At 37.3% G+C, this 15,226-nt stretch overlaps 1 protein-coding gene across 6 annotated transcripts in view; it reads right to left on the bottom strand.

Annotated features, from left to right (window-relative positions):
- Positions 1-15,226, bottom strand: part of LOC135210852 (uncharacterized) — a 741,193-nt gene that overhangs the window by 420,707 nt on the left and 305,260 nt on the right. For 2 of the 6 annotated variants that reach the window (XM_064243743.1, XM_064243744.1), the window contains exon 1: positions 4,660-4,848. The exons of 2 other annotated variants lie outside the window; for them this stretch is intronic. The gene's annotated coding sequence lies outside the window, so the exon portion shown is untranslated. Of the gene's footprint in view, positions 1-4,659; positions 4,850-15,226 lie in introns of those variants that run through there. 2 more of the 6 variants (XM_064243741.1, XM_064243742.1) reach the window with 2 other exon arrangements.

Genomic DNA, 15,226 nt, shown 5'->3' with positions numbered 1-15,226 from the left:
TCCTTCATGCCCAGTCTCCAAAGGATCCTACAGTGGCATCTTCCTATTCCAAGCTTCCTTAAATCTTCACCCACTCCACCATTTCCCCTGGCTCATAATCTTCCAAGGGGTACCTTTACTACGCCTTTTTCATCTATGATTTCATTAAAGCCATCCTCCACGCTTTGGAAGATATGCTTCCCTTCCCCATCCCCATAGAAAAAACTGCAGCAGCATGGCCCAAATCAGCTGAGAAGCAAACTGTATTTTGCTTATATATATATATATATATATATTATATATATATATATATATATATATATATGAATAACTTGATCACGAAGTATATAAAACGTGATGCTATGTATAAATAAAGGTTTTTGCCAAGAAGGGAAACAAATGAAAAGCGAGATAGCCAAGCACTTTCGGTCTAGTTCGACCCTTTACTCAGGCACAACTGATCTTACAGAGGAAAAACATAGTCAAAGTAGGCTTAATATCCAAACTGACAACACTACAAGATTAGCAATAAGGTCGATTTTCATTTTTTTTCCTTCGTGGCAAAAACTTATATATATATATATATATATATATATATATATATATATATATATATATATATATATTAAAACCCCAATATCAAGTATTAAGGTATCAGAAAACTGACCTGCCATACCCCCCATACCTTTCCAGATCGGAGACGAACCATAACTGAAGGCGGGGCTGGCTTCTGTTGGGAACGACGACATGAGGATAGAAAATGCCTCATGGAACAACCCTCCCTCAGATGAAAAGGGTGACGATTGTTATGTACGAATAAAAATACAAAGTAATCATATTTTTGTAATTCTTCTAGTCGTCTTCGGTTACCTAATTCAAAACTCGCTGTATTTGCAACTGGCCGATTGGCTATATTCGTACAGGCATTACAAAAATATGCAGAAGCCTGAAAATACACCCTTAATCACACACTCACTCACACAAACACATATACACCTACATTGTGCATAAAGGGTCCAATGTGCATGTCCACCAGCATTTAGTCATACTTTGACGGCTTATCATCTTTAGTGTTATGTTATCTTAAATAACAAATGTTAAGATCTTACTTTTTTCATTCATGAACTAATTTGTGATACAAAACTATAAATCTAGCTAATAATTATATATATATATACACGTCAGGAAATCTTCAAGACAACAACAGCACAGGAACCCCCAACACAAACCAACAAGACAAGGGTCATAGTTTTTTATAAAAAGAGACGTTTCATGCTGACGTCAGCACATCCTCCTTTACTGAACTTTCTTTTTTCCCTCTCCCTTTTTCTACAGGCAAAGACCATACCGACCACGCCACTGAGGCGCTTCTGTAAGCAAGAGCCCGTCCTGACTGAAGGAGGCCAGTTAATCTCAACAAACAAACGAACATCTGACACGGTCATAAAAAACCATTTTCTAAAAATTCTAAAAGGAAACGAAACACTGTATAAAAACAAGTGGGCACAGACTAATTGGCTATTTTTCTGGTCACTTAAAAGCCTATTTATACGAGTTTAGAAAGCGGCATAGCTAAAGATAGAAAAGGGAAGATATATTCAACGGAACCTGGCGCCGTGATGTTCTCACCGAGACTTACACAAACATTCTTTCATATCGTACCTTTGTTTTTTTCCGAGCCCTCAGATCTCCTTATCTAAGGAGTAGGCCTCCTTTGGAGAGGATTGAATCCCAAGGTTACCTCTCCTCCCTCAATCTTTTTTCTTACTCTCTCAAAAGAGGTTTGTTTTGAATCTCTCTCTCAACTCGGTTGTATAATTCTCTCTCTCTCTCTCTCTCTCTCTCTCTCTCTCTCTCTCTCTCTCTCTCTCTCTATATATATATATATATATATATATACAAATGTCCTTTAATATCTAACTCTCTCTACCTCGGAATTCATATATTTTCGAATATGTTAACCGAGGGGGGAAAACTTTTTTGATACAAGAAATTCGTCGGCTCATGGGCTCGAGCCACAGAACCAAGAATTCAGGACGTAAAGTGGCGCTTATATATATATATATATATATATATATATATATATATATATATATATATATATATATATATATATATATATACATATCCCTTACGCAATCTTTCTTTCCTCAATCTCTTGTTCCTCCCTCTACAGAAGTTTATTTTGAATCTCTCTCTCTCATAAAAGAGCAGAATAGTTTTCAATGAAACAATGTACGTATTATTATTATTAATAACCCAGATAATGTAAAGGGAAATAAACATTCACACCTCCCAACGAACGATCTAATGAAAATGCAATTAAAAGCATTACGCCCAAAATCACAGGCAAGTTTACATCTGGATAAGAGAAAAAAAAAAACATTCCTTGGAATTCGTTTCATCCAACGATGAATTTGCGGCTCTCGTTTGGCTCCAATTTACCCCTGAATCCTTCACCCCCCCCCCCACCCCACAACACAAAAAAAAACTCCGCGTTTTGAAGGGCACGCCCCTCGCTCACATCTGGGATTCGTATATACGTCCCTTTTCTTTGTAATATCATCGTATTATCTGAAGTTCGCTTTAGATGGGACGTTTTAGTCTCCGTGCCACTGTCATTCACGAAAAAAAAAAAAAAAAAACACAAAAAAAAAAGAAAAAAAAGGATTTTGTGTTTTTATTCCATACTGGATAAAATGACCTTGAATTACACAGACTCGTATATATATATAATATATATCTGTATGAAGAAAATGCCATACAAACGCGTAAAAACAAAAGGCAGAACAGAACAATACAGTTGCCATACGTTTTTCATATTCATTGGGCATTTTTTTTTGGTCAATGTACCCTGCAGATACAGGATTCAACACACACACACACACACACACACACACACACACACACATATATATATATATATATCTATATATATATATATATATATATATATAATATATACATATATGTGTGTGTATGTATGTATTTCTGACGATATACATATTACCTAATTCTGAAGGGCTTCGTCTTAACTTATGCGATCCGATTCCGAGGAAAAGCCTCCAAGGCAGAAACGATTAAAGCTAAGAAGTTTTGAATTATACTAAATTAACAATGTTTAGTACATACTTAGCGCCAGACGCTTCCCTGCAACGGGAAGAATATAATATATGACAAAGAGAGAGAGAGAGAGAGAGAGAGAGAGAGAGAGAGAGAGACGCTTTTCCGACAGAAGCCTAGAGAGGTCTGTTCTATTCCTTCGTTCCCCCCCCCCCCCTTGGGTGGGGTGGAGTTGGGAGGGAGACAGAGATATCCTCGTCTCAATTACCATATTAACAGAATGTCAGAGAATACACATGTGCACAAAGAAAGAAAGAAAGAGAGAGAGAGAGAGAGAGAGAGAGAGAGAGAGAGAGAGAGAGATTCAATACTTTATTGTACACGTATAATCAAATATAGAAATAATGAAAATAACAAGTCCCACCGAAGCGTTGGACCAAACGCATTCAAAAGGCAATATCGATTTATACGTATATTCAAATACGACCAATACCTCGAACAAAACATCTGTTAAAACACGACCATACAACCTGCACCTCGAATTGGTGCATACACACGAATTCAACACAATAAAATCTGTATACAATTCATAGGAATGGGAATGTTCCCACTGCTTTAATATCGGGCCCGTTATCACTACTACTACTAAACCACACCTCCTGCTGCTCCTCCCCCTACCATCACTAATACTACTTCTATCACTGCTATAAAGGCCACTTTACTTTTGTACCGGGAAAAAAGTAGGCACTGGTAAAACAAAAAATATATGGCGATCACACAGTCCTACATATAGATCATATTAAACAAGATAATGCCAGCTTTTACAACGGGTACCTACAAACGCTTTCTCTTTCATCATATGACAATAACTTTTTTCTAAAGTGAGGCGAGAGCCCGTATAAAATAAATGTCATCAACATTTTCAGTAGAGTAAAAAGCATGACAAACATTAGTAAACAAAGGCAAATATCAATATCTGTGGGATAAACATGTCAAACAGTTTCAAAAATATACAGACGGCCTAAACATACAATACGAAAAATATCTTATAGGGTGAATCTATAGAGTGAATATAATACATTACGAAAAAAACACACACACACACATATTATCACTTCACATTAAGACCGCAAAGCCCTGAAAATAAACATTGTCGGCAGGAAAAGAATATTCTTGAGATATGTATACAAAAAGGGTTCACTCCTGTACTCCTACTATGTTCATTATATTAATATTCCACAACCAACACTTCAGACACCAAAGCTTTTCTTTTTCTTTAAGCAAACAGTAATAAACTTCAAGAGTACCGCAGCTATGAAGTATTCGGTTAGAAACACGGTTGCTGGAACACAGGGTAACAGGACTGGATCTGTATCACTGACACACTACAGTAAAACCACAGGGTAATATTAAAGTACGCGGCCCCAGTCGGTATAACGCAAGGGGGAAAACACAAGAGACGCCCTCAAAGAAGTGGAACCCAATACAGTATCCACAAAGGGTTATATGCCAGCTTTCTTTAATTGTTCCAAAACAGAGAGCATGAATATTCAGATTACGAAACGAAGGGGAATAATAGCACAAGTTTAATTACAAAAAAAAGGCACAAACACACACCTATTCATTTACGAAATATATAGGCTTCGGTACAACAAACCGGCAAATCCACACTTGATTCGGGTCAGTTCGCCACCATTTCTGGAAAACAGCGAGACCCAACATATAGAACGGTGGGGGGGGGAAAAAGCCAAAATGCCGGTAAACGCGAGCGCGTGCACACCCTTCCACTCTCACTCCCCGACAGCTACTGAGACCGAGAGTGACCGGCGCGGAAGAAGGGGCCCCTGATGACAGCCTAACCAAATGCTCCCGTGCGGTCATACACCCGTACACGCACACACGCATGTACACTTACTGCTGTTCCCCTGGTACACACGAACATACGTACGTACACACACAACAGCAGGAACTCCAGGGACCACAACAGAAAAGAAGTTGTGGACTACACACACCGGAGAAATATTCCATACACACACACACAAATATATATATATATATATATATATATATAAAATATATATATATATATATATATATATATATATATATATATAACTGATATTTGTACAGCTGGAAAATTTTCTGACAAAAAATTTGTAACAACAGAAATATTTACATATAAATGCCTACACATACATCCACAATTTAACACACACACACATTTACGTATATATAATTATAGATAGAATAGATAAGTAGATAGTTTGCAATAATCATTACCACGCGAGTTATGTATCACTCATTACCATAGTCAAAAATAAAAGACTGGGTTCGGTGGCCCTGACCGGTTTCGCCTTTATTTCTAAGCCAGTGACGAAGGACCTACATCCAGTCTTTTATTTTCCCTGTGGCAGTGCAAAGAATACAATGATAGATAAAATTAAGTAAAAAAAAAAAAAGTTTCGTAAAGGCCCTTATTCGGACAGACACTTCGTATCGTATCAATTCAGACAGCAAGCAAGCTTGAAAAAGAAAAAAGGCAGTAAAATAAAAAGGGTAGAGATCCAAACTGAAGAATACATATGATAAAAAAGAAGAAAGCGAATCAACAAAGCCAAACGTAACCTGTAAGAGAGAATTGCTAGACACAAGAAACCCACGACAGAAATTGGGTGGAAGAAGAACCCGCCCGCGAGAAAGGAAGGTCAGAAGACAACCTGATCTCTGCAAGAACTTTAAGTAGCGAATAGTTAGGAAAGTGAACCTGGCGGAGGAGCCCTTGAGAGGAAATAATTCATTCCACAAGACTCTGAAGACGCACAGAAAGAACTCAGTCTGTCTGTAAAAGATGTTAAGCGAAGAGTGAAAGAAAGAAACGGAATTAAAACAGAGACAGACACACAACACAAGGCAAGAGGCAAGAATTGAAGAGCGTGAATTCATAATACTCTTCTCCTCGGTCCCTGCTCTCCTCAGCAAGACCCACCAAGCAAAAGTCTTGATGACGCTGAAACTCGAGACGCTCAACGGGATATCTGGGCCTTTCACGGGGTCACTCAATACAAGCAACAATGAAATAAGCCGTTAAAATGAAAGAGGACTGCATCATCTGCAAACAACATGTGTGGTATACTTATATGTAACATTTGCTTGTGTTCACACACACACACACTATATATATATTATATCCAATGTAGCACGAAGGAACACGTATTTGAGAATATCCTTAAATCCACGGTAGAAATAGGAAAGTGAAACATGGATCTTAGAACAAGTACTTTCGTAGTTTATTCTACATTTTCATGTTCACACTGAATAAATATATATATATATATATATATATATATATATATATATATATATAATATATAATTAACTTGCCCCTTAAAATATTCCTCTAGAAGTCAGCATTTACAAAGAACAGGATGGACAATAATCATGGCCACATTTATAATTTAACTACTGAATCTCGGAAACTTCCACAACACTAGCTGTTTCTTACACCTACACAGGTCCAACTGCAACAGCCATCCATTTTGCATGCAGACTCTCAAATCACATTCACTCAGTCTATCATTTTTTCCCCTCGGTTTTCATCACTTTCTTTCTCCCAACATATATCGGATCTTACGGTTTTTCTTTTTTTTAACCTACCTACATCCCCCATTCTTTCCATAAGACCAGACCTTTTCAAAGCACTAAGATTCTACTTTTCAAACTATGCTGGCACATCACGACCAACATAGCAAAACGGCTGCTAGTCACATGAAAGCATACAAGAGAAAAAGAAGTGGAATTAATACACCTCTTAGGTATAATTGTGACAACACTTAAAGGCGCTTTATCAAGGATGTGGAAGTGATTATTATCCTTTGGTTTCTTGTGTGCCACATTGTTAGAGAAACAATGCTTTAGACACAAACGCACACACAAACACAAACACTAAAAAATAATATATATATATATATATATATATATATATATATATATATATATATATAAATAGGTCGAATTTGGTGACTTGAGCTCGGAATTGGGAATGCAGCTAAGAAACATACAATTATTAGCTGAGAATTTTAAAGGTTAGCAACATATGGAATTATCCCCTCATATTATTTATAACATATATAATCTAATATACATACATATACATATATGTGTGTATGTATAATGAATATACATATACAACTTTTACGATATATATGTCACTTTATCCAACTTTCGAAGATACAGAGACCAACGCATCATAAGGGCATATACAGGATAAAAGCCAAGAGTTAAAACTGAATCAAGTAAAAAAGGCCCATTATTTCTACAGGTGCCCCATGGTACGTGCCAAGATTTTTTCCACAATTTCTTTTTGAAGGCGTGGTTTTGGCTGCACGAAACCTGCCTGTACTTACAGTATATAAATTAACAGACCGCTACTCACACAGGAACCTCGTGTATTGTACCAGCAAAGCTCTATAAAATAAACAAAATATATCTGTATACTTTATATATAATATATATATATATATCTATATATATATACGTGTGTGTATATATATATATATATATATAATATATATATAATAATTAATATAAATATATAATATATATCCAGAAAAAATTTGCAAAACAAGTAGCACACTCGCCTCAGAAGTTAGAGGACCCAAGTTCGAATCCCGACTAAGACAAGGGGAGATGAATGGAATATCTTAAAACCAACCGTGTCACTGTTGACTAACTAGTGAAAAAGTACCTGGAAAGTCAGTTGACTGCAGTGGGTAGATGCCGCTTTGAAAAATAAGTGGTTATGGAACTCGTACTTAATTATATATACTATCTAGGATTCCAACGGTTAACTCCTTATGAAACCACCCAAATATGGGGTAGATCTGCACGCGCAATATATATATATATATATATATATATATATATATATATATATATATATATATATATATATAATATATATATAAATATATATATATATATATATATATATATATATATATATATATATAAATATAAAATAAAATGTAATGTTCCGAGATGATGCTATTATCCCCCAATTTGTTTTCTTTTTAATCTCAACAGACACCAATACAGGTAAGTCTGTTTCAAGATGACAGGATTACAAAATGAAACCATTCGTGAGGAACAGAGACGTAATACGTATTTAGAAATCGGCACACCGACGGGACCAACTGGGTGTAACATTTTCAGAGATGATATGTTTAATCATTTCCGGATGAGCCTGAGGGCAAAAGAGAGAGAGAGAGAGAGAGAGAGAGAGAGAGAGAAGAGAGAGAGAGAGATGATCTGGTGACAGGAAGGAAGGCTTTCTTTGTGATTAAATCAGGAAATTACAGCGTGAAATCAAGTTATTATTAAAGCAAGTATGTTCAACGAGACTTTTTGCTAATACATCCTACACCAGAAAAAACATTTTGTGCCCAGTATTTCCTCTGGAAACACATTTGGCCTATGGATGATAAACATCATACTTTACTACTACAAATAGAAAAGAAAAACAAAATTCAGAACGACATAATTCAGTGGTTAAAATTATGATTATTAAATACTGTAAAATTTCCGTGAACAACAAAATGAAGCCGAAAAGGTGAACATAAAGTAATAAATAATCTTTATAATTTAAATTAAACATAATAAGAATGCATGCAAAGATATAGGAAACAACACAGTATATTCATAGGACATCGATATAATGTTCATTAGGCTTTTATGAAAACATAAGAGGTGGCTTTATATAAGCATGCTAACTTATCATTGGCAGAGGTTCATCCCAGATTCAGAAGCTAAGAATATGACTGACTGACTTCCTCTTCTCCATTCCGGCCAATAATATATCGACAGCTGGTTTTTGACAATTATATATAGTTTTCTCAATTTCAACATTATACAGTTTTCTCGTTTTAAAATCTATATGGAGTTTTCACATTTTCAAAATTGTATCGTTTCTCGTTTTTTTTAATTATATGGACTTTTCACATTTTCAAAATTATATGGAGTTTTCACATTTTCAAAATTATATGGAGTTTTCACATTTTCAAAATTATGTGGTTTCCTCGGTTTTTAAAAGCCATATAGAGTCTTCACATCTTCAAAGTTATATGGTTTCCTTGTTTTTTAAAATTATATGGAGTTTCCTCAGTTTTAAAATTATATGGTTTTCTCGTTTTTTTACAAATTATAATGGACTTTTCTCAATTCTAAAATCATAATATGGCGTTTACTAATATTCACTTACAGTGGCCAAGCTAAATTTATACAGTGACGTATCCATCCATGTTTACTTAATCAAAACAAAACTTTATCAAACCTCTACATACACCGACAGTCTCTTGACGCTACTGGATAAAAAAAAAAGAGAGAGAGAGAGAGAGAGAGAGAGAGAGAGAGAGAGAGAGAGAGAGAGAGAGGAATCTTAGTAGGATTAATTCTTCCTTGTGCCTGATAAGGGACATGATGCAGTTAGCTTTTGGCAAATTGTGGCAGCAAAGACGAACTTCAGAAGACAATCAGTCACGATGAGGAAAAATAAGGAAAATTGCTCAACCTGAACTGAACCTGGTTAGATACAGCCAGTCTGTTTGTCTTCATATTCCTCGACATGGAGAAATAATGCCCATTAACGTCCAATTTCTTTGATGTCCGTTTAATAATAATGATAGCAAATTTCATCCATTTCACAAGGAACACTAACCTCAGGAAAGAAAATAAGTAATTGATTAGAATATAATATTCAGGCCCTAGGCCATGCGATGGGACCTAGGAGGTTGTTCAGCGCCGAAAGGGAAATCGTAAGGTTTGAAAGGTGTGACAAGAAGAAAACCTCGCAGCTGCACCATGAAACAATTGTTAAGAGAGAGAGAGAGAGAGAGAGACTAAAAACACGGTGGTTACTACATCGAAGAAAATGAGTTTAACAATTCCCAAAACCGAAAATTCACACACACACACAAAACCACCATCCATTTCCTCTCAAAAGAAAAGAAAAAAAATGAACTTGGAACCACGTGGCTCGTGGAGGGAATTTCCACTACATTCATTAATCATGAAGAGGAAGTGTAAGAGGCTCCCTACAACAAGCAGGGAGCGCACGCTTGACGTATAAGATCGTCTGCTGAGTACTATGCAGCCCCCGCGTCTCTCTCTCTCTCTCTCTCTCTCTCTCTCTCTCTCTCTCTCTCTCTCTCCATTGTTTTTCCTCGATGTTTTCCCAGAATAGGTATCTCGCCTCTAAAGCGACTAACCGGCGTTCTATCCCTTAACGGAGTAAGAAAAGAGAATATCATGGACGTTTCCTAAATTATCTGGTATAAGTCTGTTGACCTCACATATGAATTAAGTTTCTGGTGATTAGTCGTAGTAGCTGGGACTGGTAGCGGGGTGTGTAACGAGAGAGAGAGAGAGAGAGAGAGAGAGAGAGAGAGAGATCAGTGCTTCAAAATGTATGCCATGGAAATATAATTAAAAACGGAAGAGCCTCGGAGAGGTAATTCTTACCCCACAAGGTGAAATTATTCACTCTCTCTCTCTCTCTCTCTCTCTCTCTCTCTCTCTGTCTCTCTCTCTCTCTACACACACACACACACACACACACACACACACTGATTTCTTTCGCTCGCTTATATCCGTTTCATATTAATGAATTTCCAAAGGCAGGAAACCTTTTCCTTGGTAGGCAGAAATCATTCTAAATTTCCGCTCTTTTCTCCTCCTGATTCAGAAATCTTTTCTTTCTCCAAGAATTCAAAAGCAAAAGTATTAACGTTTATAATAAAACTGATACAATCATCGAAAATCGTTGGATCAATCCACATAAAATAAAATACGATTATTGACTAAATTATACAAAAATTCATATGCAGCTCCAGGGGCACATTCAAATTCAATAATAAAAGCTGCAGGAAATCACTGAACGCAAATGTTTCCCATCTTAAGGATGCCAAACATGCCACAGTGCTTACTGACTGTGAATACCAGCTATGCCCGCATCGCTGGGCATGGCAAGTGCTTATTTCTCCATACGACTAGACTCAGAAATCCTGCCTGCTTCCGTTTCCTCTAGGTCCGTATACTACGTCTTCCAAGAGGTGGGTCTATAGTTTCGTATTCACTAATACCCGATTTTTTTTTTTTTTTTGTCTCCCTCTCTTGTCTTTTACAGAACAGAATAGAATACAGAATTAAGGCCAAAGGCCAAGCGATGGGGCCTATGAGGTCATTCAGCGCTGAAAAGGAAATTGACAGCGAGGTCTGTAAGGTGCCACAGGAGGAAAACCTCAAAGCAGTTGCACGTTGAAACAGTTGTTAAAAGTTGAGTCTATCTTAGTTTTTACCAGACCACTGTGCTGATTAAAAGCTCTCCTAGGGCTGGCCCGAAGGATTTGATATTTTTTACGTGGCTAGGAACCAATTGGTCACATAGCAACGGGACCTTCAGCTTATTGTGGGATCCGAACCACATTATATCGAGTAGTAAATTTCTACCACCAGAAATAAAATCCTCTGACTCGGCGTTGGCCGAGCCGAGAATCGAACTCGGTATTACCAAACCGGTAGGCGAGCACGTAAACCACTCGTCCAACGAGGAACTGAAACAGTTGTTAGAGAGGGTGGAAAGTAAGATGGAAGAAAGAGAATAAGAACGAAAGCGCAGTAAAAGGAATGAATGAGGTTGCAGCTAGGGGCCGGAGGGACTCTGCAAAGACCCTTCAGTAATGCCTACAGTGCACCACGTGAGGTGAACTGACGGCACTGCCCTCCTACGGGGCTTTTCTTTTATATCCTTGATAAGCGAGTCGAATGGTCCGTTCCCCGACTATGAAGGAGGAGGAACACTTCATTGCAGTCTATTATTCTCACTGTTTATAACTGTGCGAAGAAACAGCAAGGAATAAAAAGGCCCACTTTGTCATTCTGATACCAGACCGCATAACGCAGCCTCGAAGGGACGCATAAAGCGACTGGGCACAGCGAAGTCCCACACATTAACTTCCACATAAAGCGAGACAATAAAGCCACGAACTTCTCTCCCGCCGCCGAGCTGCCACGAAAGCAAAAACGAAGCAGCGATGCGCTTGTATAATTCAACAGTGGTAATGGTACATCCTCCCTCCCGCCTTCTTATTTCACCTGCTCTTCTGTCTCATTTATCTGACTCTTTCTTTTCGTTGCGCCATTATTAAGTCTGGCTGCTTTTGGCATAAGCTGGGATTCCAGAGGCGAAGTATCTCCGATCTAGCTCGGCTGATGTAAGAAAACAAGCAAAAAATGCGCCGAAGTTTCTTTGGCGCAATCAAGTTTTCTTTACAGCGCATAATGCTCAATGAAACTCTCAGCCAAGGCTCATCAAACTCTCAGCCGCCGCCCATGAAACTTTCAACCACAGTCCGGTGGTGGCCTGTGTTGTCACGCACAATCAAGGCTAACTTTAACCTTAAATACAATAAAAACTATTAAGGCTAAAGGGATGCAATTTGACACGTTTGATGACGGGAGGGTGGATGAGCAACATACCAATTTGCAGCCCTCTAGCCTCAGTGTTTCTAAGATCTGAGGCGGAAAGAAAAAGTGCGGACGAACAGACAAAAAGATATCTCCATAGTTTTCTTTTACACACACAAAACTCATAAAAAGAAGGAAACTGCTGGGAATATAATAATAATTATAATAATACTCACGTTCCACTCTCCTAACACCAGCAATACCAAAATATCCTTTATAATCATATTCTGGTATGATCAATATTATGTTCTCTCACGACCAAATTCCTGTTTAATCTCTTACTTTTCTGCTACTGATATGCTCCGGCATTCTCTCACAACTTTCGTGTGCTCAGAAACTAACAATATTTCACTTTCAAAAAACAGACTTACCGTTGCCAACTGTGCTAAGGCCCACTTTTCCTACTTCCTTTACCAAGTACAGAGAAGAAACACGTCTCAGTGCCATTAAATCGACGACAAACTTATCAATTAAAGAATAGAGAGAAGGCTTATGGAATCTGCGTGAATGGATTTCTATGGGGGAGAGCGAATAGATCCCACAACCTTCCATTGCAATTCACTTTCTTTTCTTGCAAGACTTCTTAGACACTCACTTTTTTACTCAGTTCAATTCAACGTAAATTATTTAATTCATCGTAACCCAGGGACCCCTATACTAAAGAAAATGATGAAACCCGCATGCCCACTGATCGAAGAAGAGCAGAAAGGATACATCGAAGCCATAAATATGCGCCTCAGTGGCGTGGGCGGTATAGTGTTGGCGTGCCACCTCGATGGCCGCGAGTTCGATTCTCGGGCATTCCATTGAGGAGAAAGAGATGTGTATTTTTGGTGATAGAAGTACACTCTCGACGTGGATCGGAAGTCACGTAAAGCCGTTGGTCCCGTTGCTGAATAACCACTGGTTACATGCAACGTAAAAACACCATACAAACATCGCAGCAATACTGCGGTTTCAGAAATTCGCCTAACTGAAACAAACGGTCTTCAGCTTTGGAACCTACAAGTTTTCAAAATATTCGAAAGTGACAGCTGAAAACTGCCATGTATACAAAATATTACATATTTTGTATACATATTTCTTCTCTGGACCATCATTATCGCGCAACCCTTTCCTCTGAAAAACTATTTAACAGGGAAACTAAATATTTTAGGAATTGCCAAAACTTGTGATGTAAATTTTTGCCACACAACACTGAAGCAAAACACATTGAGAATTTCGTATATCAAAAGGAGATCATTAATATAAGATGTAAATATTACAGACACGTAAGTGACAAAAAAAAAAAAAAAAAAAAAAAAAAAAAAAAAAAAAAAACATTTCCTAGAGAGGACTTCTCCGTCGAGATTAAAAATTTCTGTTGAACTTACTTTAGAGCAAAGTTACTCATTACAACAATAGTATAATAGTGTACGAATGTCATTTAAAACCCATAAACCTTGCAAAGCTTTTAAGAATCTCTAAATTCTTACAGACATATTTTGTTAATACAGACAGACACACAGACACATGCACAGGTGATGACATGACCTCCTTCAAACTTCGCTTTGACAAGTTTCATGTTAAAACACTCGAGTTGGAATATATACTTTTCTGAGGATACCTACGTGTTGAAATCTGAGGCGAAAGCTACCCCGAATAAAAATGCAGCATAAAACTGAGAACACTTATATCCCAGATTATATAATTACGAAATTTTACACACACACACATAGTACAAAAATGTCACATGCGAGCAAAAAAAAAAAAAAAAAAAAAAAAAAAAAAAAAAAAAAAAAAAAAAAAAAAACTTTTGTACCATAAATCGCATTACGAACGAACCCAGAGTCATTTGGAGATCTCATTACTGTACTCTTGGGAGCAAATTTGGTCTTTCTGGAAGGGAAACGGGAACAGGAAACTAAATCAAGTCTGTCTGCTCGGAGATACTTTTGAAATAAGGAAGCCACGATACATACATACACACACACACATACATATATAAATATATATATATATATAATCTATATATATATATATATATATATATATATATAAAGCAATGCTTTTGCAATAATATAAATAATGTACCTGAGGGGTTGTTGTACATTCCCAATACTAAACCCAATGTGTTTACGAAAACGTTTCTGTTGTCGTGGATATCATGCTTGTCATTTTCACCGTTTGCCCAGTATATCAATGCCACAAAGCATTCGAATACCTGATGCCATAATGTATACTTACAAGTACCTCCTAGTTCCTCCTACACTAGCTTTTTCATGCACTTCCTCCTCCTCCTCCTCCTCCCACCACTCCCTCCTCCTCCTCCTCCTCCTCCTCCTGGATCTCTTACACAAGCTGACACCGTGACGCCAAACGTGACTCTGAAGACGCCAAAAATGCAAAAGGTCAGGTTTCAATCTGAAGGTTTCCTCACTGAGGGGTCCAGGGAGGACGGTGTTTCCCACTGCACTTACTTGAAACTCCTAACGTCGTCATCTTTCTTTGTGGCAAAACATACGTGCTTTGTCTTCGACGAAGGAATGACCGTATCGATATTAATTCACACGAATCTTTATAAATCACTGAAAGTACTGTATTAATATTAATTCACAAAAACCTTTATAAGCGACTGAAAGTCACTCTTACATTATATTCCACTTACATAAAATACCTTAAATAA

Source organism: Macrobrachium nipponense, chromosome 4 (assembly GCF_015104395.2).
Source record: "Macrobrachium nipponense isolate FS-2020 chromosome 4, ASM1510439v2, whole genome shotgun sequence".
Lineage (NCBI taxonomy): Eukaryota > Metazoa > Arthropoda > Malacostraca > Decapoda > Palaemonidae > Macrobrachium > Macrobrachium nipponense.
Note: the sequence above shows the minus strand (reverse complement) of the source record. Positions and strands in the feature narration are given on the sequence as shown.